The 26,732-nt window shown below is 47.4% G+C and overlaps 1 protein-coding gene and 5 non-coding genes across 6 annotated transcripts in view; 4 read left to right on the top strand and 2 right to left on the bottom strand.

Annotated features, from left to right (window-relative positions):
- LOC140460597 (uncharacterized) overlaps window positions 1-26,732 on the top strand; it is a 621,333-nt gene that overhangs the window by 243,431 nt on the left and 351,170 nt on the right. The gene's annotated exons all lie outside the window — the stretch shown is intronic.
- trnan-guu (transfer RNA asparagine (anticodon GUU)) lies at window positions 1,262-1,335 on the bottom strand. The gene has a single exon. It is a non-coding gene; the product is annotated as a tRNA-Asn (tRNA).
- Window positions 8,787-8,858, top strand: trnal-caa (transfer RNA leucine (anticodon CAA)). Its single transcript has one exon. It is a non-coding gene; the product is annotated as a tRNA-Leu (tRNA).
- trnap-ugg (transfer RNA proline (anticodon UGG)) lies at window positions 10,780-10,869 on the top strand. Its single transcript is given in 2 exon segments — window positions 10,780-10,815; window positions 10,834-10,869. It is a non-coding gene; the product is annotated as a tRNA-Pro (tRNA).
- On the bottom strand, window positions 13,387-13,458 carry trnaw-cca (transfer RNA tryptophan (anticodon CCA)). The gene has a single exon. It is a non-coding gene; the product is annotated as a tRNA-Trp (tRNA).
- On the top strand, window positions 21,815-21,886 carry trnae-uuc (transfer RNA glutamic acid (anticodon UUC)). The gene has a single exon. It is a non-coding gene; the product is annotated as a tRNA-Glu (tRNA).

The raw sequence follows: 26,732 nt of genomic DNA on the forward strand, positions 1-26,732 counted from the left end.
TGGGGAAAGTGAAATGTGCCCATGAGCAGCGTGTGGGACTATTTCAGCTTCCTCTCCTCTGACAGCGCTGTGACTTGACTCTGATGTTCTCAGGGACACTTACTGACGCGACACAGTGAAAAGAGTCTCATTCCCGCAGTTCGGGAATTCAAACCGTATGCCGGCTTCAGGACAATGAGAAAGATTAATTGGGGTGTGTGAAGAAGCTGTGAGCTGCATTTCAAACAGGTAGGTGGAGTCAGATGCGTCATCCATTGCGCCCCTGGCACTGTGCGGACCTGACACCGCCATGCTGCAGAGTTCTGACGTTAACACATGCGCAGCAATGGGAACATTCACAAGAGGAACAGCCAAAGATAATCACCGTCACTGCTTCCCTTCCATAATCCCAACTTTGTGAAGCAGTATCTTTCACTGGCAAATAAAACACCTTTGTCCTCAGGTGCCTGCTTAACTTCGATTACGACTTCACGCCCCTCACTGTTCGATCTCATTTCCAAACTCTTGGCTCATCGCCTCAATAGCAGCTCTGTGGGTATCTGCTTGTTCCACCCTGACAGGTAGTGGGCTACAGATTCCCGACCAGTCCCAATGTGATTGAAATACTTTAACCCCTCCACTGATTTGCATCTTTAAAAAAACCGTGGAGCAATCTCCCTTTCTTTTTGACGTCGTTTCTCAACTGTAGTCGGCAGGGTTCACACCTGCGCGGGGAAACCGCAATGGATTTCATGTCCATCGCATTCACCACTCGGCTCATCAATACAGAACCACACTGACAGCTTAATTTCCCAGGTCTGTCTGCCTGTGGAGCTGACAAAAAGTGAATCCTTGCAGAGTTTGTTTGAATTCAATCACTTCTCAGGTTTCGAAAGGGTTAAATATCTGCAAATGGCGAGCCTGCGTGTTTCATCCCGGTAGATGAAATGGACGTTCAGTTAAAAACAAAAACAGAAATTGCAGGAGCAACTCCGCAGGTCAGGCAGCATCTGTGGAAAGAGAATCAGAGACAACATTTCAGAACTCGTTTTTTTCCTCATCCAGGTCCAGCCAAACCTGCTGAGTTTCTCCAGCAGTTTCGCTTTCTGTCTCGAATTCTCAGCATCCGCAGTCATTTATGTTAGAAATTCAATCAATTCAGAAACCCCTTTGTGCTGCCTCAGTGGAATAGATTTCCGTTTGGGAAACATTTTCCTGACACCATTAAAAACGTGCACTTTCGCAGCCAAGAAAGCAGTAGGAGCGAAAACTAGGAACACGCCGTCCCTGGGTGGTATCGAACCACTAACCTTTCGGTTAACAGCCGAACGCGCTGACCAATTGCGCCACAGAGACAGGTGCAAGAGCAGCTTGCACAGTGTCTTTGAGGAACCTACTAATCAATTCATAATTCAACCCGCCCCGCCCAAAATTACCATTGTCTTCTATCAGTTTTACTTTCCATAATAAAGCCTTGGACATTCATTATGGAGACATGGGGACAGCCTGATCCCACCATCTGCAGGTACATCCATGTCACGAGGAACGAGCTCTCCACCACCGGGGCCATCGCCCTCCGAGCCTTTCAGTGTTTTGCCTCTTCCTGAATTTTCTCATTGGCGCCGAGCCGAGAAGGGGTTTGAATTCCTGATGTGCAGAGAATTCTTTCAATGTCTCGGGTCAGTTCAGGTCCCGAGAATATCAGAGTCAATCAGCCTCTTAAACAAGGGGATGGTGACTGGACTGTCTCTGCTCAGTCCGTCAGTTCATCCTTCATTCTCCTCTAATTCCACTTCCCAAAGAGTTTCGAAAGATTCACAAAGCTGGAGACTGGGATTTGTGTTTTACTTCCTGAACATTTTTCCACCTGCTAACTGACGATATTTTGACAAAACCTCTTCCCCATTGTAACATTTGCATCATGTCCAGGGATGAGCAATTTCCAATCCCAAGTTTGGGAATGTTCTCTTTGGAGCAAAGAAGGTTAACTGGAGATTTCCAGGGGCTGTTGGCAATGATGGGAGAAGACGTGGTGTGAATGGGCAGGTTAATGATCAGAAGAACCTATTGCCACTGACTAGGTTCAGTTCCCAGAGGACAGGGATTGAACTTCTTTAATGGAAAGCAGCATTTGTGTCGAACAAACACAGCGAATACTGCAGAAAGCCAACGGGTCGAGCAGCATCCGTGGAAAGGGAAACAGAGCCGACGTTTTGAGTGTGCTACGGTTTTTGTTCAGAACTCAGTCTTTTGCCTCTTCCCGAAGTTGGTCCAGGTCTGGCAAACACATGGCAAGTGCAGTTCCGCAATGTGAAGTTATAGCCTTTGCTGTTTAAAAAAAAAAGCAGTGCATTGTTAAAATGATTATATATTGGAATGTGGAGAAAGTGAGGACGAGAGGTGAAAGTCGAAAAATGTGGCACTGGAAAAGCACAACAGGTCAGGCAGCATCTGAGGAGCAGGACAGGGAACGTTTCGGGCACAAGTCCTTCATCAGGAATGATGTATGGATGTACTAAGGGGTCTCAGAGTCCCTCCACACCAGTCAATGCCAGCTGTCGGGCAGATGCAGCAGGCAATGAGCAAGGCAAGTGGTATATTACGAAGAGGAATTGAGTTCAGAGGTGGGGTCATTGAACATATTCAAGGCGAAGTTCATCTGAGTTTTGAACACCAAAGAAGTGGATGCTTATAGGGGAAGGTAAGAAAATGGTTTTAAGACCAGTACAGATCAGTCACAGAGTCAGACAGTACTGAACAGACCCTTCATCCAACGAGTCCATGCTGAGTATGTTCTCAAACTAAACTCGTCCCACCTACCAGTGTTTGGCCCATAACCCTTCCAACCTTTCGTATTCATGTACTTATCCAAATGTCTTTTGAACGTCCTAACTGTACGTGTATAAAATCATGAGGGGCATGGATAGGATTAATAAACAAAGTCGTTTCCTGGGGTGGGGGTGTCCAGAAGGAGAGGGCATGGGTTTCGCGTTAGAGGGGAAAGATACAAAAGAGATCTAAGGGGCAACTTTTTGACGCAGAGAATGGTACGTTTATTGAATGATCTGCCAGAGGAAGTGTTGAAGGCTAGTACGATTGCAACATTTAAAAGGCATTTGGGTAGGTGTATGAATAGGAAGGGTTTGGAGGGATATGGGGCCGTGTGCTGTCAGGTGGGACTAGATTGGGTTGTGATAGTTGGTCAGCATGGACAAGTTGGACCAAACAGTCTGTTTCTATGCTGTACATCTCTACCACAATGTTCAACATACGCAGTGACCTGGCCTCCACAGTTTTCTGTGACAATGAATTCCATAGATTCACCACTCTCTGGCTAAAGAAGTTTCTCCTAATCTCCATTCTCCCTTTATGCTAAGGCTATGCCCATGGGTATTAGTCTCTCCTCCCAATGAAAACATCTTCCCAATGTCCACTCTGTCCAGGCCGTTCAATGTTCTGTACGTTTCAGTTAGATCTCCCTTGAATGTGGGCCTGTTAATCAGCATGAATCAAACCCTTCAGGATGAGGACATCCGTGATGAGACTCAACAAAGTGAGAATGGAGGGTGAGAGTGTGGGATGGAGATTTTCAGCTTTTAGGGAGTAAGTTAGGAAAGAAAGTTTAATATAAATTATAATTGATCAGATGAGCCGATGGGCCAAGGAGTAGTGGATGGAGTTTAATTTAGACAAATATGAGCTGTTGCATTTTGATGAGGCAACTCAGGGCAGGACCTATGCGGTTAATGGTAAATTAATGGAATTCTGTGCTCAAAGAAGCAGTCGAGGCAGCTTCATTAAGACACTTTTGGATGGGTTTTTTTTGCGTGGTAAGGGAATTAAGGGAAGTTGGGATAATGCAATTAGGAGGAGCTGAGACTATTGATCGATCCGCCATGATTGTAATGAATGGCGGAGCAGGGTCGATGGGCCAAATGGCCTACTCCTTCTATTACTTTGAAACGATAACCCTGCGTTTCCCATGGTCAACCCACCTAACCTGCACATCCCTGGACACTAGGCAATTTAGCATAGCCAATCGAAATCAAGAGCAGTGAGCAATGTAGTGATGTGGAAACCAAACACCAGAGAATGAGAGAAAGGGACAAGGAGAATAAATGTACTAGCAATCAAAACTGGATTCTCACCATCACAAAAAATAAAACTAAAAGCTGCATTGTAAAAAAAGCGAATTAATTGACTGCACACATTGAAGAGAATAATTATGATCTGAGACTCCTTACAGAGATATGGCTTCAGAATGACAAGGATTGGATCCAGAATATCATGGGGAGATGTGGCATTCAAGTCGAGTGAGAGGCTCAGTAAAGGTAGAGGGTGGGCACTGCTAATCAAAGCACTGATAACATGGTAGTCTGGTGTCAGCTCGGATTTCAGGTCCTGATTTCTCTGTCCTCTGATCTCCCTGTTCCCACAGCGTTAAATGTTGTCTGTTCTCAGCTCTGCTCGATTTCTGTTGAAGCTTTGACCCCCTTTTACACCTTCTGGAGCAACAAAATATTCTGAGCCTCCTGGAAATGACACCTTATCTATACCCCTCCTGATTTTAAAAATCTCGATAAAGGTATCTGTCAATTTGCTCGGCTCTGTTGGAAAAATGTCCCAGCTTCTTCTTAATTCGAACCCTCCATTCCCAGCAACACGCTGGCAAAGTAAGGAATAGGGAATTGCATCAAATCACATAAATGTACTGTCTGAAATAATCTAGCTGTGCTCTCGCCTGAGATATTGAGAGTCCCTGGTGTAAGTAATTACGAATGCAATAATTTTGGTCACAGAATTGAACAATCATTTTGCAACAAAGGGGTCTACTTTGATAAGGAGGTAGCGGTCATTTCTAGGGTAAGTGAACAGTTTGTAGATCAGGGAGATGAAGTTCCAGACACTTGTGAAGGGCTAGAATTGAATTTGATAAATAAGACAAAGAACTGTGGATGCTGGAAATCTGAAACAAAAACTGAGAACACGGGAAAAACTCAGCAGGACTGGAAGCATCTGTGGAGAGAAAGCAGAGTTAAAATTTCGAGTCCAACAACTCCTCTTCAGGATTCTGAAATAGTTTAAGCCTGGCAGTAAGTTCAGGTAACCTTTACTGCGACCCAACTTTGTTACAGCTTCAGATCTCCACATCACAAGGCGTACAAAAAGTAGCTTTTCTTAAAAAAAACACCTCAAGCTCAAAGTGCGCACATTCACCCCCCACTCCCCCCACCACACTTTCTTTATTATTGGTTCGTTGAGTTGTCCCTTTGTAACTGGATCCTTCGTACAGCCGGGTAAAGCATGCAGCTGGGACGACTGAGTGAATCCTTTCGCGCAACGGCAGTTTCCATCACTGAAAAGGACGTGAATGAATCAGATGGGTTTTTGCCCTCTAAAAACGGTTTCATCCTTAGATTCTGAAGTCCAGATTACTGACCGAATCCCAATTCTGCCATCTGCCGCGACGGGATTCGAACCTGGGAGTCCCCAGAGCTGGGTTGTTCGTGGCGCTCGGCCATCGCTCCTTCCATCCCCCTGCAATGGCACGTGAACGCGCTGGTGCCTCCACAGGTGGGAGGAGCAGGTGAAGTCCTTCCGGCACTGACAGCAGGTCAACGGCCTCTCTCCGGTGTGGACCCACTAGTGGGTCAGCAGTGCAGCTGACTGAGTGAACCCCCTCCCGCACATGGGGCACGTGAATGGCTTCTCTCACTTGTGGACCCACTGGTGCGTCTCCAGATGGCTGATCCGACTGAAGCCCTTCCTGCACACCGAGCAGATGAATGGCCTCTTCCCGCTGTGAATACGTCTGTGGGTTTCCAACACGGATGGGGAAGGGAATCCTTTCCCTCAGTCCCCACATTTCCAAAATTTCTCCATTGGGGGAGCTTTCCTTGTGTTGGTCTGGGTTTGAAATTACAATCAGAACGGGGACATAGACTATCCCCACCGTCAGGGATGAGACTTTGATTCCCCCAAGCTGAGTAAATGGTGTGAAGCACTTTTCACAGTCAGCGCATTGAATCTCCCTCACTCGGTGTCTCGGTATTCTTCCTGCCACACCAGTGTCCAAAATCTCTCAAGCAAACAAAAGCAACCATGTCTTCTTGATTGGAATGGTTGCTGATATTCAAGTCCCAATGAATCAAGCGGCTCTGTCAGAACTTGATGTATCATTTGTTTTCAGATTTCTTTCGGCACGTCTTCCTGGAAAAAAAATCACAAAATAAGTGATCATTGGCAGTACACTTAAACGAACATAACATAGGTGGCAGTTCCTGTAGTTTGCCAGATGCCTGCTAATCACATAATACCCAGCACACAGAAACCTGAAATCCCTCATGCAGCCAGATAGGCTCAGGTGTGTTTAGAGGAAAACTTAATTCAAATCTAATCTAATCTTAAACTAAATACGTGTACATATATATATCAATATGACAATCCTTTCAATGCGGCTCAGTTCCATGAGAAACTACACTTTTAATTGCGAACATGAGGAAAAAAGCAGTCATTTTCCAGGGTGCAAACTGCATACGTGCCAAACTGAGGGAATACACAAGGAAAATACCTAAAATAGAGATAGAAAGTATTTGAGCACCTTTGCAGAATCTGCTCCCTCTCTGGATTCACTCGAGTTGCTACAAGTAAACCTCCCTGGGGGTCAGACAGCCCTGCATCGGGAAGCACTGGGATGGTCAACTACGACCAGTTTACATGGAGAACACATCTCCACATTAGCAGCCTCGAGGCAAACGTCCCTTCCTTCCACTTCAAGTTCAAGACCCCTCAAAGCGAAATTCCCCAGGTAAGTTTGGAAGAATTTCTTCCAGGTGTTCACTAATCATTTCTATGAGCACTTTGTTAAAGTTTGAATATTGTGAGTTTTGAAAATTAGTGATTCTGAGCGAAATCACAGTTCGAAAAACAGAATGTGGGAATTTAGACAGAGTTTATATTTGCACATCGACGATATGTCTGCACAACAGCATATGATACGACAGCAGTGAAGATCTTCTGACCTCATTCTCAAACGTGCCTGCCACACGTCAGATGAAAAGCTGAATACTCCTGTGGAAAAACTGCCCAGCAATGCAAGAGAATGGCAGAACAGGTGCGTGTTGGGACCGTTACCCAAAAGAGAGACCATTCTCTCCTATTCATTCAAGGTCGTCTTTAGCAGCTTTCCCGTATAACGGCGCTCTGTTCTGCACCTTGCCTTCACATCCGCTTCCCAAAAAAAGCTTCGACATAAATATTTCACAATGATATACTGGCCCAATGTGCACAGTTGAGGTGACAACCTCTGAGGGGTTTCCTCTTCTCTGTATCCTATGTTGAGGAGGGCAATGCTTGTCACTGGCCACTCAGGTGTCAGAGAAAAGTTTCGAAACAGTGGAGGGAGCCCGGTTCCTGGGGACGGGACAAACAGCAGCAGGGAGACAGAATGAGAAGCAGCTGTTCTGGAAACTCTGTCACTTGCAATTCTGAGAGCAATGTCAAATGTATTTCACACTAAGCAAGTCTCAGCTGGCTCAAGAGGAGTGTGGTGGATGCAGAAAGAGCCGCTGTTTGGCTTGTTGGTCTGGGGGCATGATTCTCACATAGAGTCTTTAACAGTGCAGACTTGTGCGCGGTCCGGGATTCAAATCCCAGACGAGCCTGCGTCTCTTAACTTGATTTGTGCAAAAATGCCCCATTAATTTTCTCAAAAAGCACCTTCGTGAAGCGAGGTTGGGCTGCCAGGAGGATGAAAGAGGCAGAAAACAGGGAAGTGAAATGGTTGGAGATCGCGTTGAACAGGTTGACGTCAGTGGTGCGGTATTTGACGAATAAGGTAAAAATGTCAGCAATCAAGGTAGGTTGAAAAATTGGGCCAGCTCTCCTCGGAGAACCAGAGTTGTCCAAGTCAGTAGGGGCCTAGAAACAGGAAATAATGCTGTGAAAATGCTCCCATGCCTGAAAGGATCTATAGTGATTCGGCAGAGATTTAAAGTCACGAAGACGAGTGAATGCAGTAGACGAGGTTGCGGAAAATGTGCAGGTAAAGTGCTGCTTCACCTGGAAGGTATGTTCGAGCCTGGAAGGATATTCAGGAGGGAGCAGGTAAATTGTGCTTCTGAGTGAAATCACGGTTCGTAAAAACAGAATGTCGCAATTTAGACAGAGTTAGTATTTGCTTGTCGGCGATATGTCTGCTGGTGCGTGATGGGAGCAAAACCCAGAAGGGAAACCATCTTCCCTATTCACTCAATGTCGTCGTTAGCAGCTTTCCCGTAGAACGGCGCACTGTTGTGCAGCTCGCCTTCTCATCTGCTTCCTAAAAAATTTCGACGTAAACGATCGGCAACGATTCGGCAGAGTTTTAAAGGCATGAGGAAAAGAACCAAAAGTGACATTCGGAAGAATGCTTTCGTACAGGGAGTGGTTGGGGTCAGTAAATCCCTAACTGACACTGACAAAGACGCAGATTCATTAGACGCAAACGGGAATTCGGTGATCGTGTTTAAAGTAACAATGTGCAGAAATACATGGAGAAGGCAAGAGAATGATTCGAATAGAGACCCACGTTTACTTATTGTGTCGACCCAGCAGATCGAAGGTGGGCCGCATGGCGTCTATTTAGAGTGAAATCACAAGAGAATGTGGGAAGTTCGAAAAAGTTTATATTTACACAGCCTCCATACGTCTGCGCAACACCATATAAGACGACAGCAGTGAAGATCTTTGACATCAGTCTCGAACGTGCATGCCACGCGCCAGCCGAAAGGCTGAAGGGACCTGTGGAGCGTCACGCTGTGCGTGCGAGCAGAGTGGCGCAGCGGGAGCGTGCTGGGCCCAAAACCCAGAGGTTGATGGATCGAAACCATCCTCTGCTATTGTTGAATGCCTCCATGAGCGACTTGCCTTTGCGACGGTACTCTGTTTAGCACCTTGCCTTTCAAACCGTTCAAGTAACGTGCTTTTGGAGGTCTGAGTGGTCTTCTCCTGTTCTTCATCGGTTTCCTCTGAACTGAATCGCAAAACCACTTCTCTGAGATGCCAATGAACTGATAAAATTGAAACGCAGACCTTGTGGTTTCGTGCCTTCCCTGCAGTAGTTCGCCAAGTCCGTTCCGACGTGAATGACAAGACGATCCGCATGTCGGAAACCGCATCCCGTGGACAGAATGACAAGCGGATGTTCTGCAAACTCTTTGCTGCTTGCAATTCTTGGAGCAAAGTGGAATGTATTTCACACTGAGCAAGTTTCAGCTGGCTCAGAGTCTCCAGTGTACATTGCTCTCTTTCCCGCCAGCTCAGAGAGAGAACAATAGGAGGGACAAAGGAGTAAATAACGAACTGTGTGGGAGGGTGAATAACTGTTAATGGAGACCGTTAGTGACTAACAATAAGTAGTGTGTCGTAGCAGACTATGTGATAACAAGGGCTCGTATGTGTGTGGTAGGGGTCAAGGACATGGGGGATTTCAGGCCCTAAAGTCATGGAACTCGATCTGGAAGACCGGAGGGCTGTAGGGTTTTGAAGTGGAATATGAGGCGTTGTTCTTCCATCTGGAGCTGAGCTTTGCTGGAACACTGCTGCAAGCCTGAGACAAAGATGTTGGCCAGGGAACATGGTGGCGTGTTAAAGTGGCAGGAAAGCAGAAGCTCAGGGCCTTTTTTTGCGGGCAGAGCCGAGATGTTCTGCGAAGCAGTCATCCAGTTTATACTTCGTGCTCCGTTGGGGAAACGACACTGTGAGCAGCGAATGCAGTAGACTAGGTTGCGGCAAACGTGCAGGTAAAGTGCTGCTTCACCTGGAAGGATATTCAGGAGGGAGCAGGTAAATTGTGCTTCTGAGTGAAATCACGGTTCGTAAAAACAGAATGTGGCAATTTAGACAGAGTTAATATTTGCTCGTCGGCGATATGTCTGCCGGTGCGCGATGGGAGCATAACCCAGAAGGGAAACCATCTTCCCTCTTCACTCAATGTCGAGTTTAGCAGCTTTCCCGTATAACGGCGCACTGTTGTGCACCTCGCCTTCTCATCTACTTCCCAAAAAACTTCGACGTAAATATTTCACATTGATACACAGGCCCAGTATGCAGAGTTGAGATGACACACTCGTGGAGGTCTGCGGGGTCTTCTCCTGTTCTCTGTACCCTATGTTGAGGAGGGCAATACTTGTCACTGGTCACTCCGGTGTCAGAGAAAAGTTGAGAAAGAAAACGGTTTAATTTTCTGCCAGTAGAGAGGGCCCAGTTCCTGGGGACGGGCAAACGGCAGCAGAGAGACAGAATGAGAAGCAGCTGTTCATACAGTCATAGAGACGTACAGCATGGAAACAGACCCTTCGGTCCAACCCGTCCATGCCGACCAGATATCCCACCCAATCTAGTCCCAGCTGCCAGCACCCGGCCCATATACCTCCAAACCCTTCCTATTCATATATCCATCCAAACGCCTCTTAAATGTTGCAATTGTACCAGTCTCCGCCACTTTCTCTGGCAGCTCATTCCATACACGCACCACCCCCTGCGTGAACAAGTTGCCCCTTCGGTCTCTTTTATATCTTTCCCCTCTCACCCTAAACCTATGCCCTCTAGTTCTTGACTCTCCGACCCCAGGGAAAAGACTTTGCATATTTATCCTATCCATGCCCCTCATAATTTTATAAACCTCCATAAAGTCACCCTTCAACCTCCGACGTTCCAGAGAAAACAGCCCCAGCCTGTTCAATGTCAACTGGACTTTACTCTGAGCAAGACTCAACTGATTCAAGAGGTAGGGCGGCGGCGCAGGTGCGCTTGCTGCCTGGCTCGTTGGTCGAGTGGTATGATTCTAGCTTTGGGTCTTAGTCCACGCAGACGTGCGAGAGGTCCCGGGTTCAAATCCCGGACGAGCCTGCTTTTCCTGAGTTGTGCAAACGTGCCTGTGTAATTTTCTCCAAAAGCACCTTCGGAAAACGAGGTTGGGCTCCCTGGAGGACCAATGGGACAGAAAGCAGCGAAGTGAAATGATTGGAGATCGCGTTGAATAGGTTTTCGTGAGTGGTGCAGTGTTTGAGGGATGTCAGCGATGAGGGTTGATTGGAAATTTGGGACAGTTCTCTTTGGAGTACAGAAGTTTGAAATCTGGCCTGTGTGAAGCTTTTCAAGTCATGCGAAGTCTAGAGAGAGAGAGTAATGTAGTCAAAATGTTCCCACGCCTGAAAGGATCGGCAACGATTGGGCAGAGTTTTAAAGGCATGAGGAAAAGAACCAAAAGTGACATTAGGAAGAATGCTTTCGTTCAGGGAGTGGTTGGGGTCAGCAAATCCCTAATTGACACTGACAAAGAGGCAGATTCATTAGACGCAAACGGAATTTGGTGATCATGTTTAAAGTAACAATGTGCAGAAATACATGGAGAAGGCAAGAGAATGATATGAATAGAGACCCACGTTTACTTATTGTGTCGACCCAGCAGAGCGAAGGTGGGCCGCATGGCGTCTATTCAGAGTGAAATCACAAGAGAATGTGGGATGTTCGAAAAAGTTTATATTTACACAGCCTCCATACGTCTGCGCAAGGCCAGAGAAGACGATAGCAGTGAAGATCTTTGACATCAATCTCGAACGTGCATGCCACGCGCCAGACGAAAGGCTGAAGGGACCTGTGGAGCGATGTACTGGGGGCCGGAGCGGAGTGGCGCAGCGGGAGCATGCTGCGTCCGTAATCCAGAGGTCGATGGATCGAAGCCATCCTTTGCTTTTGTTCAGTGCCTCCTTGCGTGACTTTTCTGTGTGATGGTACTCTGTTCAGCATCTTGACTTTCAAACGACTTCCTGAGTGTCGAAATGCCCCGTATCATCCCGATGCTGTCGCGAAATTCCCACTGTTCAAATAACGTCTGAGTGGTCTTCGCTTGATCTCAGCTGGTTCGGGAGGTCGCTGTTGGCTCATTCGTCTGGCTTCGAGCTTTGGGGCTTCGAGTATGTGCAGCCGTGTGCGAGTTCCCGGGTTCCAATCCCAGGCAAACCATCGTTCGCTAAATTGATCTGAGCAAAAACGCCCGATGAGTTTTCTCAAAAGCCGCTTCGTCAAATAAGATCGGCCTGCCTGAATTAGGGACGGCGCAGAGCTGCCATTGCAGTGAACACGGCGAAGGGAAACACGTGTTGAAAGTGAGAACAAGTATTGCAGATTTTTCGTCCGCGCAATCCGTGTCTGAATGAATCCTCCACCTGTATTACGCTCAATTCTGAGGGTGATACTTCAGGAAGCGGGGAAGTGAAGTAATTGTTGAACCAGCAGATCTAAGGTGGGCTGCATGGCCTCAGTCTGCGCATTTTGTGATTCTGAGTGAAATCGGAGTTGGATCAATAGAACGTAGGAAATATGACAACGGATATATTCTGCCCAACAGGATACTCCATCACAGCAATGAAGATGTTTTGACATCATTCTCGAAGGTCCATGCCACAATGCAGATTCAAAACCGAGTATTCCTTTGAATCACTGAGTAATTTGTTTACAGTTATTCAGTTGAGGTGAGCGGAGTTGCGCATTGGGAACCACTCCAGTTGACAGGTCGAAGCCGTTTTCTCCTGTGTGATAGTCCCACCAGCACTCCAATTTGCTGTGCTTCCAGTCAGTAGATGCAGATTACTATCCCATACTGATACACGGGCCACGATGACCCAGCTGTGGTGATAAGCTTGTGAAGGTCTGAGTGCTCTTCTCCTGTTTTCTGTCTGGCTGCTATGATCCGAATCATCAAACCTCTCTTCTCCGAGGTAGGAATAAACTGGTGAAGATGAAACACATCAGTTGCGGTGTGTTCCATGCGCAGGAGGCCCTATAGTAATTCCCCACGCTGTTTCACACAGCAGCATCCTCTCGGTGAATTACGCTTGGCAAAAAAATCGATTGAACCAAATCAGTGTCCGCCATTGGATTTTACTGACACCGTTTATAAAATTCAGGCTCACCGTTAATGTGGAGAGAGGCCGTCAGACTGTAGTTTCCGCTCCTTCTGTTGAATAAAGATAATTTTTACTGTGTCCAGTGAGAGGAAAGGATTTTCTGTTGGTGGGAAATATTTCTATCTGTACTCACTGTCACTCTCCTGATAGATTGAAACATAAAGCTGAGAGTCTCTGGATTATGCTGTAAAAATATCGGTATTATGTTATTCACACCGCGCTGTCACCAACTGAACGAAGCGGCTGCCCAAAGGGAGACGGCTCTGTTTAAATCCTGTGATGAACTGGGGAAGCTGAGCATTTACCCAAACAATGGGCACATCACCTCCCTGACACAGTGTTCACAAATCAAACTGACAGCAAAGCTTCACGTGTGATCGAAAGAAGATTTGCCTCAACAGATATCTAGAGTGAACGTGCTCCTTTCTTGATTTGAAATGTAAGAAGCTGACATTAGTGAGCCTGACGTGATTCGAACACGCAACCTTCTGATCTGGAGTCAGACGCGCTACCATTGCGCCACAAGCTCACGGATGACGACGGCACTCTATTCATGCTTAAGGGAAGTGATCGCACTGCAATGATTTTACGTTTTGAAAAACAACGGAGATCAACAGTTCATGTCTGTTCTGTCTCTCCCCCGTCTCCTTCTGTCTCTCGAAACAATTTCCAACTCTCTCTCAATAAAAATCTGAAAGAACTGCGGATGCTGTATATCAGAAACAAAAAACAGGAGTTGCCGGTGACCCTTCCACAGAACAGATGGTGATTGGGAAAACGTTGGTTTATATGCAGGAAATATTGTGGGAGGAAGGCGGAGGCAGTAATTGACAGATCAGGACAGAGCCCAAAGCGAGGGAAGAACTGTTGGACAGGAAAGGGAGTTGATAACGATCTGTGTGGGAGGGTGAATGGAGACTGTTCGTGGCTAAGAATAGGTAGTGTGTAATGACAGACTACGTGATAACAAGGCTTGGTGTGTGTGGAAGGGACGAGGATACTATGGATTTCAGACACTTGAATTATTGAATTCGAAATTGGGATCAGAGGGGAGCCCAACCTCGTTTTACGAAGGTGCTTTTTGAGAAAATTAAACAAGCACTTTCGCACAAGTCGTGAAACGCGGGCTCGTCCGCGTGGTGAACCCAGGATCTCTCGCACGTCTGCGCTGACGAAGACCCAAAGTGAGAATCATACCGTGAGACCAACGAGGCACACGAAGGGCGCGCTGACGCCCCTGCCCCCGCCCTACCTCTTGAACCAGCTGAGTCTTGCTCAGAGTAAAGTCCAGTTGACATTGAACAGGCTGGGGCTGTTTTCTCTGGAACGTCGGAGGTTGAAGGGTGACTTTATGGAGGTTTACAAAATTATGAGGGGCATGGATAGGATAAATAGGCAAAGTATTTTCCCTGGGGTCGGGGAGTCAAGAACTAGAGGGCATAGGTTTAGGGTGAGAGGGGAAAGATATAAAAGAGACCGAAGGGGCAACTTGTTCACGCAGGGGGTGGTGCGTGTATGGAATGAGCTGCCAGAGAAAGTGGCGGAGACTGGTACAATTGCAACATTTAAGAGGCGTTTGGATGGATATATGAATAGGAAGGGTTTGAAGGTATATGGGCCGGGTGCTGGCAGCTGGTACTAGATTGGGGTGGGATATCTGGTCGGTATGGCATGGACGGGTTGGACCGAAGGGTCTGTTTCCATGCTGGACATCTCTATGACTGTATGAACAGCTGCTTCTCATTCTGTCTCTCTGCTGCCATTTGCCCGTCCCCAGGAACCGGGCCCTCTCTACTGGCAGAAAATTAAACCGTTTTCTTTCTAAACTTTTCTCTCACACCTGAGTGACCAGTGACAAGTATTGCCCTCCTCAACATAGGGTACAGAGAACAGGAGAAGACCCCGCAGACCTCCACGAGTGTGTCATCTCAACTCTGCACACTGGGCCTGTGTATCAATGTGAAATATTTACGTCGAAGTTTTTTGGGAAGTAGATGAGAAGGCGAAGTGCACAACAGTGCGCCGTTATACGGGAAAGCTGCTAAACTCGACATTGAGTGAAGAGGGAAGATGGTTTCCCTTCTGGGTTATGCGCCCATCGCGCACCGGCAGACATATCGCCGACAAGCAAATATTAACTCTGTCTAAATTGCCACATTCTGTTTTTACGAACCATGATTTCATTCAGAAGCACAATTTACCTGCTCCCTCCAGAATATCCTTCCAGGCTCGAACATACATTTGATTGGTATGTTCCGTATAACGTCGATTGGTAGATGTATTTGGTGACAGTTCTGTTCTAGCCCTGTGAGCGAAACCTGGATCTGAAGGAATAAAAGGGACAGTAACAACACCGATCTGGAATTGGACACATGACAAGAAACAGAGCCATCATTAAAAGTTAGCTTTTGAACTGGAGAAGGTGTCTCGTAATATTAGCTTGAGGCTTGAGGTATGCAAGGTCAAGATAAATTAGGTAAAACACGGAAACGCTATCCTCATTAGCAGGCAGTGAAAGGATTACAAGATGCAAATTAAACATGTTCGACAAGTGATACAGGGGACTGGGTAGATAAGTCTTATAAACTGTGAACATCAAAGTTCTGGAGTACAACACTTACATTCAAAGACCGAAAACATCCAGGTCCTGATTAATCAGATGGCGTTGTGGTGCTTTTCTGCAAAACATCCACTTGCAATGTCCTTCAAAAGAGTGACAAAACCCATCCCTGTCAGCCCAGGATAGAAAATGCGAAGGGATGAACCTTTGCTTATTTTCTGAAGAATCACAAATCTAAGACTGGTTTTTGGGGATTGCTTCCTTCCTTTAAACTCCCAGGAGCCGCAGTGGTTAAGGCGGTGAGTTGGGGAAAGTAAAATGTGCCCGTGAGCAGCATGTGGGGCTATTTCAGCTTCCCCTCATCTGACAGCGCTGTGAGTTGACTCCGATGTTCTCAGGGACATTTACTGACGCGAGACAGTGAAAATATTCTCATTACCGCAGATCGGGAATTCAAACCGTATGCCGGCTTCAGGACAATGAGAAAGATTAATTGGGGTGTGTGAAGAAGCTGTGAGCTGCATTTCAAACAGGTAGCTGGAGTCAGAAGCGTCATCCATTGCGCCCCGGCCCTGTGCGTATCTAACGCCACCATGCTGCAGAGTTCTGACGTTAACACGGACATGCGCAGCAATGGGAACATTCACAATGTGAACAACCAAAGAACAATGAGATTTGACCGGGGGCGCAGAGACTGGGGGAAGAGAAAGAGAGAAAATGGGTAGGAGAGCAGAGCATCAGGGGTAGAGAATCCATGGGGGGACACAGGGTGGGAGCAGAGAGAGAGAATGTGGTGAAGAGGATTGGGGAGGAGAGAGAGAATGCGGAGTTGCAAAGTGTGAAGTGAAAGAAATTGGTTGCAGAGTGTGGGGAGAGAGAATGGACGGGGCAGTGGGTGGGGAGAGAATTCATGGGGCAGTGGATGGGGAGAGATTGGACGGGGAGCAGTGGATCAGGACAGAATGGACACGGGGCAGTGGGTGGGGAGAGAATGGACAGGGGTCAATGGGTGGGGAGATAATGGACGGGGATAGTGGGTGGGGAGAGAATTCATGGGGCAGTGGATGGGGAGAGATTGGACGGGGAGCAGTGGATCAGGACAGAATGGACACGGGGCAGTGGGTGGGGAGAGAATGGACAGGGGTCAATGGGTGGGGAGATAATGGACGGGGATAGTGGGTGGGGAGATAATGGACGGGGATAGTGGGTGGGGAGAGAATGGACGGGGATAGTGGGTGGGGAGAGAATGGACGGGGCAGTGGGTGGGGAGAGAATGGATGGGGCAAATGTTGAGGTGAGAATGGACAGGGTAGAGGGTGGAGAAAGAGAGCAACAATGAATGGCAGGAGAAGGTGGGGGAGTGAAGGAATGGATGGGGGCAGCGTGTGGGAGGTGAGAGAAAATGAGTGTAAGGGAAGGGACTGGATTGGGGAAGGCAGAGGGTGGAGCGATAAAGGGAATGGATGGGGACAGAGGGTGGATGAGGGACTGGACAGAGGGAAGAGGGTGCAGAGATAGAATGGATGGGGTGGGGAGAGTGGCATGTGTGGGAGAGAGAGAGAGAAGGGGCTGGTAGGTTAGGGTAGAGAGAGAGAATGGACAGGGGATGCTATGGCTGGCGGTGAGGGAATGGACATGGTTTGCTATGGGGATGATTGGATGGGGAGGTGAGAATGCATCCCACCCACTCCCAGCATCCCCTTCTCTGCACATGTGCAGTGCAGACTTTTCTGAATGACACGAGAGACGAGTCTGGAACACTGTGTGATTGCAGTCACCCTCACATCCTGGCATCAGCAAACCACTGCCTTTCTGTTTTAAAAACTAAATAACGATGTGGGCTATATACTAAGGATGGCGAGATGTGGCTGAGAAACTGAACAGAGGGTCAGGACTTTCAGGAGAGGGGAGCTGGGCAAAGGCAGGAGGATGGAAGGATCAATTTGGGTTGGAATACATTGAAAGGTTTAGGAATTGAAAGACAGAGATTTCGGGTAGAAGAAAGAGAAGGCTGTTCTGTGCAAACTAAAATTCTCTCATCCTATTTTCTGCCCTGCACTGACAGCAGTGATCTGTTTTCTCAAGTTATTAGCAGAGGAGGATTTGCTTTTCAGGCATGGACCAGAAATTTAGTCAGGGCCTGAATATCAGCAGTGTTTGAATCCAGGAGGGGAAATGTTTGTCTGCAGAAAATGATTTCAAATATCAACATGCATTGAGAATCCCCGTGAATACACGCAGCCTGCGTGGGAGTACTCAAGGGTTCAAATTGCGGAGAGAACTTTAATTTTTCAGCGAAATGTGGACTAGTGTTCTCGCTATAGACGAGGCCTTCATTGGATCGTTGAATCTGCCGAGTAACAACGACCTCTGCCCCGTGGAAACTCTATGGAAGCAAATTGAATTCCTCAAACTGATTGGAGTGTCACCAGGATTGGGGAGAAGCCAATCGATTGCCGAGAGCTCGAGAGGGGATTCCTCACAGCGCCAGGGACCTGGGTTCAATCCCACCATCACAGTGACTGTGTGGATTTTGCACTTTCTTACCCCTCTCCCACCCACTGTCCGCGTCGGTTTCCTCTGGGTGCTCGGGTTTTCTCACATGTTCCAAAGATGTGCAGGCTAGAGTGGATTGGGCGTTCTAAATTCAGGGATTCGCTGTGGGGTTATTGGGTGGGTCGGGGGGTGGGGGTATATTCTTCGGAGGGTCAGTGTGGACTTGGTGGGCCAAACGGCCTGTTTCCACAGTGAATCCCCCAACGTGTCTGCAGCCTGGCTTCCAGCTCCATCTCTCTGTGTCCTCCAGTATGTGTATTCCTTCATTTCCAGCAATCAGAACGTCCCACCTTCTGCAAATCGAGACAAGTCCCACCCTTCCCTCTCCAATGTGTGTTGTGTAACTGCTTAATCACTTTTAGAGGCCCAGCACAGGCTAATAGCCAAGTTCGGAAACCAGGAGGATGGCCTCAACCGCGACCTTGTGTTCATGTCACATGACAGGTAACCCCACTTCACTGTTACGCTCTCTCTCTCTCACTCTCTCACTCTCACACACACTCTTATTCACTCACACGCTCGTGCAGAGCCTTGCTGATAGACATGCTCTCTCTCAGACACACACTAATGCGCCCCCTTCCACTCACACGCACGCATACATCTTCGCACATGATTATACTCCATCACACACACACTTTACCCAGCATGCACACGCACATACACACACTCTCTCTCTCATGCATGCACTCACACATTTGGGGTGAATTTGCATTTGCAGGATTATATATTTGGAAATAGAAACAGTCTGACTCAAGATTGGGATACAGACAGACTCTCACCTCACAGCTTTCATGCGTTTTTTGATATGAGGTGTTACCTCCTTTTATTTAACATCAAGTTTCCTGGAGAACGTGACTTAAACGAAGTTCTGGAATGTACATATCAATTAACCGAAATCTGCAGCCCATTTTAAAAGATGAAAGATTTAACAGCAATCTAGGTTTCTTCAATACATCACTTATGTTGCATGACACTATAATCTTAGCACTTCGAAACCTAGTGCTTCCAAATAAACCTGTTAGAATATACCCTGGTGTTTGTGAGATTTTAAAACTTTGTTTCCAGTGAATACAGCCCACAGCTCCCACTGTTGCCAGTAATCTTTGCAATTCCAATGAAACAATGAACCTGAAGTCCTGAAAAAATATACAATTTGTAACAATATTAGCTACTCATTCACTGGTCCTTCTGAGACATGACATTAGTGCTGGAGGCAGAAAGAAATGAGCAGCTTTAAAACAAAAACCCGTTGGATCTCACAGAGTCTAAGCCGGCCGGTAATTCAGGTAACCTTTACTACGACCCTATTTTGTTACAGCTTCAGATTTCCCCAGGAAAAAGGCATACAAAAAGTAGTTTTTAAAGAAAACACCTCCAGCTCAAAAGGCACCCACTCTCCCCACCCCACTTTCTTTGTTGGTCAGCTGAGTTGTCCGTTTGTAACTGGGTCCCTGGGACAGCCGGGTAAAACATGCAGCTGGGATGACTGAGTGAACCCTTTCCCGCAACGGCAGTTTCCTTCACTGAAGAGGGCATGAGTGAATCAGATGATGTTTTTTCCCCCTAAAAGTGGTTTCATCCTTAGATTATGAAGTCCAGATTACTGACCGAACTCCAATTCTGCAATCTACCGCAGTGGGATTCGAACCTGGGACGCCCCAGTGCTGGGTTGATGGGAGCACTTTGCCGTCGCTCCTTCAATCCCCTTGCGCTGGCACGTGAACTCGATGGTGCCTCCTCAGGTGGGAGGAGCAGGTGAAGCCCTTTTGGAACTTCCAGCAGGTGAATGGCCTCTCTCCAGTGTGGACCCACTGGTGGGTCAGCAGTGCAGCTGACTGAGTGAACTCTCCCCTGCACATGAGGCACGTGAATGGCTTCTCTCTGACTGAACCCCTTCCTGCACACTGAGCAGATGAACGTCCTCACCCCGTTGTGAATGCGTCTGTGGGTTGCCAGCACGGATGGGGAAGGGAATCCTTTCCCACAATCCCCACATTTCCACGGTTTCCCCATTGGGTGGAGCTTTCCTTGTGTTGCTCTGGGTTTGAAATTACAAACAGAGCGGGGACATAGTCTTTCCCACTGCGAGGGGTATGATTTTAGTTCCCCAATCTGAGAAAATGGTTTAAAGCACTTTTCACAGTCAGCGCACTGAATCTCCCTCACTCGGTATCTCAGTATTCTCCCTGCCACACCAGTGTCCAAAGTCTCTCAAGCAGACAAAAGCAAACATTTCTTCAGGACCATGGGGGCAATGGATGACGTATCTGACTCCACCTACTTGTTTCAACTGCAGCTCACAGCTTCTTCACACATCCCAATTAATCTTTCCCATTGTCATGAAACCGGCGTATGGGTACAATTCCTAATCTGCAGGAATGAGAATCTTTTCACTGTCTCGTGTCAGTAAATGTCCCTGAGAACATCAGTGTCAAGTCACAGCGCTGTCAGAGGAGGGGGAGCTGAAATAGTCCCACACGCTGCTCATGGGCACGTTTCACTTTCCCCAACTCACCGCCCCAACCACTGCGGCTCTTGGGAGTGGAAAGGGAACAAACACCAAAACCCAGTCTCAGCTTTGTAAATCTTCAGGAAATAAGAAAACTGTTCATCCCTTCGGATCTTCCATCCTGGGCTGACAGCGTTGATTTTAAATGGCTGTCCAGTCAGTGTCGATTCGTTTTGGCTGAAAAAATCTTCGTTATCTCATCCCAGCATTTCTTGCCACGAGAACTGTGCGACAGAGTTCATGTATATGTTTCCTTGTATGGTATTTTGTCAATAACATTCGTTTTCTGGTTGTTTGTATCGGGTATTTCAGGTTCATTAGCCGCTGTTTAAGTGTGTTGGTAGGTTTGTGGGCTACCATGATGCTGAGAGGGTTGAGTTTTCCGGACATCATTTCCCAGATGTCTTTAATGTAAAGTAATGTGGCTAGGGTTTCTGCAGACGTTGTGTCTGCTTGTGTCAGTTTGTTGATGTAAAATTGGCACACTGCGTTTATTGGGAGGCAAAAATGAGGACTGCAGATGCTGGAAACGAGAGTTTAGATCAGAGTGGTGCTGGAAAACCACAGCAAAACAGACAGCTTCCGAGGAGCAGGAAAATCGACGTTTCGGGCAAAAGCCCTTCATCAGGAATAGAGGCAGGACCCCTCCAGGGTGGAGAGATAAATTGGGGGTGGGGTGTGCTGGACCGAAGGGAGCAAAAAGTACAATAGGTGAATGGGATTTGGGGATGAAGGTGACAGGTCAGAGAGGAGGATGGAGCGGCTAGGTGGGAAGGGCGATTGGCAGGTAGGCGAGGTCATGAGGACAGCGCTGAGCTGGAAGGTTGGAATTGAGGTAAGGTGGAGGGAGGGAAAATGAGGAATCTGATGAAGTCCACATTGATGGCCTGGGGTTGAATTGACCCCAAGCGGAAGATGAGACGTTCATCCTCCAGGCTTCGGGTGGGGAGGGAGCGGCGATGGAGGAGGCCCAGGACCTGCATGTCCTCGGCAGAGTGGGAGGGGGTTTGAAATGTTGGGCCATAGGGCGATGGGGTTGATTGGTGTGGGTGTCCTGTAGATGTTCCCTCAAGCGCTGTGACTTGACTCTGCGAGGAGTCTCCAGTCTCCCCAATGTAGAGGAGACCGCAACGGGAGCAATGGATACAAGAAATGACATTGTTGGATACACAGGTGAAAGCCTTCGATTGACCACGGCCCGGATTCGAAAACGGGTCAGGGAAGAAATTTTCAGTAGAGCTATCAGCATGTGCTTGCATCTTCCTGGTGGTGTAGTGGTGAGGATTCGGCGCTTTCACCGCCGCGGCCCGGGTTCGATTCCCGGTCAGGGAAACTGTTTTCAGGGGGTTTGTAGGCTCCCCGTTCTTCTTATATGCTCTGTACAGTTGCTGATTGATCTTCGGAGTTCCTGGGTGCTGCAGTGTGTCGTGGCTCATTGAAATCGTGTCCTGATTCAGATTTGTTTGTATGTGTAGTGATGATTGCTTCTGTAGTTAAGTTCTTGGTTCGCGTGCATTGTTTTCCTGTAGACGCTGTTTTGAATTTACCATTGACTGTTCGCTCTACTGTGACATATAGAAATGGCAGTTTGTTGTTGTTCTCCTCTTTAGTGAATTTTATGCCAGGAAGGATATTGTTGATGGTGTTATATGTTTCCTCTAATTTGTTTCATTTTTTGATTGTCATCTCTGTAGCGGACTCAAAGTTTGGGTTGGATCGTTGGAAGGGCTGTTTGTTCGAGTCTCTGCATTATTGCTTCTGCTAGGAATCCTGATGCTGCTGGTGGTATCATCGGTATTTCGTTGATTTGTTTGTAGGGCTTGTTATTGAATATGAAGTGGATGGTAAGGCACAGTTCCACGAGCTTGACAGTGCTATCTTTGCTGATGAAGTTGGTGCTGTGTTTGTGTCTTTGGTTCTTCGAGTAGTGTCTTCAGTTTTCTTTGGCCACGTTGATGTGAATGGATGTGATCAGGGCTGTTATGTCAAAGGACAACATTATTCCATCCTCTTCTATCTTAGTGTGTTTGGTGTTCAGGAATTCTTGCATGGAGTAAATGGAGTGGAGTGAATCTTCGACTAGGTGTTTTAGCCTTCACTGGAGGCCTTTGAATAGTCTGTATATTGGTGTTCCAAGTAGTGAGACTATGGTCTAAGGGGGGCTCCTGGTTTGAAGGGGAGGAGAAAAACAACAAAGTGCCATTCCTTGATGTCACAGTAGAGCGAACAGTCAATGGGGAACTTCAAACTGGCATCTGCAGAAAAACAACACACACAAACCAAAGACTTAACCACAGAAGCAATCATCCCAACACCAACAAACGAAGCTGCATCAGGACATTATTTCAACGAGCCACTACACACTGCAGCACAGAGAAACTACGAAGAGCACAAGAGAAATACGTATATACTGTATTTAAGGAGAACGGGTCCCCAATAAACCCCCTCCGCCGATTTCTCATTGATGCTTTCAAGGTGACTCTCAAAAATTCAGTTTGACCCTTCATTCTTTCCTGTTTGTTTTTTGTGGGTTTTGAAAGCTTTCACAATCCTCCGACTGAGTACTGGAGTTGGGAGGTTATGTTGTGGTTGTACAGGACATTTTTTAGACCACTTTTAGAATATTGTGTACAATTCTGGTCTCCCTCCTATCAGAAGGATATTGTGAAATTTGAAAGGGTTCTGAAGCACCAATGGGTCCACAGAGGGGAAGAGGCCCTTCTGCTGCCCTGAGTGTGGGAAGGCCTTCAGTGATTCCTCTGCCCTGCTGACGCACCAGTTGGTCCACACCGGGGAAGGATGTTCTCCGGCCCCAAGTGCGAGATGCCCTTCAGCAGGTGTTCCCACCTGCTGAGACACCAGTGGGTCCATATTGAGGAGAAGCCGTTCTTCTGCCCCGATTGCAGGAAGGGCTTTGCTCTTTCTTCCGACCTGCTGGCCCATTGGTGGGTCCACATGGGGGAGAGGTCGTTCAATTGCCCTAAGTGCAGGAAGTCTTTCATCAATTCCTCAGCCCTGCTGATGCACCAGTCCGTCCACACCGGGGAGATGCCATTCTCCTGCCCGAATGTGGGAAGGGTTTTACCCGCTCCTCCACACTGTTGAAGCACCAGTGTGCCCACACCAGGGAGAGGCCCTTCTGCTGGCCCGAGTGTGGGAAGAGGTTCATGTTTTCCTGCAACGTGCGGAAGCACCACCGGGGGCACCAGCGCTCCCAGAAATCAGATCCCACCAGTGACGCTGCCTTCAGTCACCCCCAAGGACTGAACATCTTGACAGTTCTGACAGTGGGTGCAGTGGGGGAGTAGGTGGGCTGTTTTTGTTTTCTGCTAGACGGCAATTGCCTCCCCCACCCCCCACAACCACAACTTCATGGTGGCTCACGGTTAGCACTGCTGCCTCATGGCACCAGGAACCCAGAAAAACTTCCACCCTTGGGGGTCTGTGTGCAATTTATGGAGGGCAGGGAAATGGATCTGAGTGGGTTACTCTTCGGAGAATCAGTGCAGATGTGTTGGGCTGAAGGACCTGTTTCCACACTGAAGGTGTTCAACCATCATATGAGCTTTGCTTTCATTGGAAACTGCTGCTCATTGAGCCATTGACTGCACATTGCCAAGTGAAATGATCCAGAGAAACGTAAGACCGCAAGACCATCGGAGCAGAAGTTAGGCCATTCGGCCCATCGTGTCTACTCAGCCATTCGTTATTGACAAAAGTAGTGCAGATGAGATTAGCTACAGTGTGAAAACAGGCCATTTGTCCCAACAAGTCCACACCGACCCTCCGAAGAATAACCCATCCAGACCCATTTCCCTCTGACTAATGTACCTAACTCTATGGGCAATTAAGCATGACCAATCCACATGACCTGAACATCTTTGGACTATGGAAGGAAACAGGATCACACAGAGAAAACCCACGCAGACACTGGGAGAATATGAAAACTCCCCACAGACAGCCACCCAAGGCTGGAATCAAACCTGGGTCCCCGGCACGGTGAGGCTGCAGTGGTAAACACTGAGCCACTACATGTTGCAACCCAAAGTAGGCCAGCAGGAGGTTGGGAGAATACAGCAAGCCAGGCAGCACCAGGATGTGGAGTAGTCAGCGTTTTGGGTATTAACCCTTCTTCATGACTGAAACGTTGACTTATCTGTGAGAAACGATTTACGGGAATGTTGCTGTGGGTTGGAGGGTTTGAGCTCTAGGGAGAGGCTGAATAGGCTGGGACTGTTTTCACTGGAGCATCAGAGGCAGAGGAGTGACTTACGAGAGGTTACAAAATCATGAAGGGCATGGACAGGGTAATAGACAAGGTCTTTTCCCAGGGATGGGAGAGTCCAGAGCTAGAGGGCATAGGTTTCGGGTGAGAGGCGAAATATATTAAAGGGACAACTTCTTCATTCAGAGGGTGGTACTTATATGAAATGAGCTGCCACAGGATATGGGTCAGGTGTTGTCAAATGGGACTAGATTAGTTTAGGATATCAGGTCAGCATGGACAAGTTGGACCGAACGGTCTGTTTCCATGCTGTACGTGTCTCTGACTACAGATCCCTATGTAAGTTACAAATAGAGTCCAAGTAACTTTGAATAGTTCAATCTTGTTGTGCTCCCCTCCTGAAAAGGTTCCAATGAATCCCTGTTTAAACATGCTGAGTTGGACAAAGTATCCCATCAAGTTCAACACAAACCCAGAGTTGAAGAAGTCAGAAGTCAGAACACCAAGGGGACCAAAACTGATCACAATATTCCAGGTGCAGCTTCATCAACGTCCTGTATACCTACAACATAACTTGCCAACATCTATACTCAATTCCCTAACTGATGGAGGCCAGTGTGCTGAAACCTTTCTTCACTGCCTTGTGTATCGATGTAATCAGAGATATAGGACCTACTTTAAACTGAACCACAATCCTGCATCTGGGAACACAGTGACTAATAGGGAAGGCAAAAGGGAGATTGACCTTTAAATGGAGTATAAAAGTAGGGAGGTTATCATGGAGGTTTTGATTGAAAGGGCAGTGAAGAGTCAACCAGCTGACAGTGGATCTGAATCACATGTAGATCAGACCAGTTTCGGACAGCCGGAAACCAGATAATTTTGTATAACAAACGACTACGATTTCATCAGTAGACTCTGAATTCCAGATTTATATTGAATTCAGATTCCACCATCTGCCGTGGCAGGTTTTGAACCCAGGTCCCCAGAACATTACCTGGGTGAATAGTCTGGTGACAATAAAGTCGGCCATCGCCTCCCCTGAGCACATTGGCATATTGTGTTTCGAGGTAACAAAGGAGCAGGAGATTTTAGCAGCTGCTAAATTGTTGATATTACACAAGGGAACATCAGCACTCTCAGTAATGGCACATACTGAAGTCAGTGTCCTGTATCAGACTGAAGGGCTCGGGAGCCAGAAGAAGTAGGAACAGGAATACGCCATTCAGCCCCTTGAGCCTGCTTCTCCATTCAGTAGGATTCTGGGTGATCTGGCATTCCCCACATTCACTTCCCTGCCCTTTTCCTGTAACTGTTCATCCCCCGAATCTTCACGAATCGATCGATCCGAGTTTTAAACTGACATGAAGGCTCTCAACAGAGTTACTGGGGTGAGGGTGGGGGGTGGGGTGGGGGGGCGGGGGGAGACGGGGGCTCACGTCGAACTTGGGGACTAAAACAATGGCTTCACACTTCACAATATTTAACTAAGGGAACGTCTATGGTTATCCAATGCTGGAAATTGGGCAGACATTCAGATGAAATTATTGGTAAATTATGAATGATAGAGGAGTCGGGAGAGAAGTGGTGTTCAGGCACAGTTGGATATCATCAGTACAGATGCCAACACCAGAAGCTACGGTAAAACAAATAAAAACGGAAGACTCTAAATGCAGACCCTCCCAGGGGATAGAGTGATGCTGGAGAGGGTCAGTACTGTCATTAACCCTGATCAAGGCTGTCCGCAGGTCGACGAGGGAATGTTTAGCCCTGTCACCGTTACAAAGGATGTCAAACATGACCTTGATAAGAACTGTTTCAGGGGTGGAAACCAGACTCGAGGGCTTTAAACACAGAATTCTGGAAAAGATGGGAATGGCTAATTCAACAATGTTACATCCAAACCAACACTTCCATTGGTGCGATAATAATAGAAGTATTTTGGTTTTTATT

This window comes from Chiloscyllium punctatum, chromosome 36, assembly GCF_047496795.1.
Source record: "Chiloscyllium punctatum isolate Juve2018m chromosome 36, sChiPun1.3, whole genome shotgun sequence".
In the NCBI taxonomy this organism is placed as follows: domain Eukaryota; kingdom Metazoa; phylum Chordata; class Chondrichthyes; order Orectolobiformes; family Hemiscylliidae; genus Chiloscyllium; species Chiloscyllium punctatum.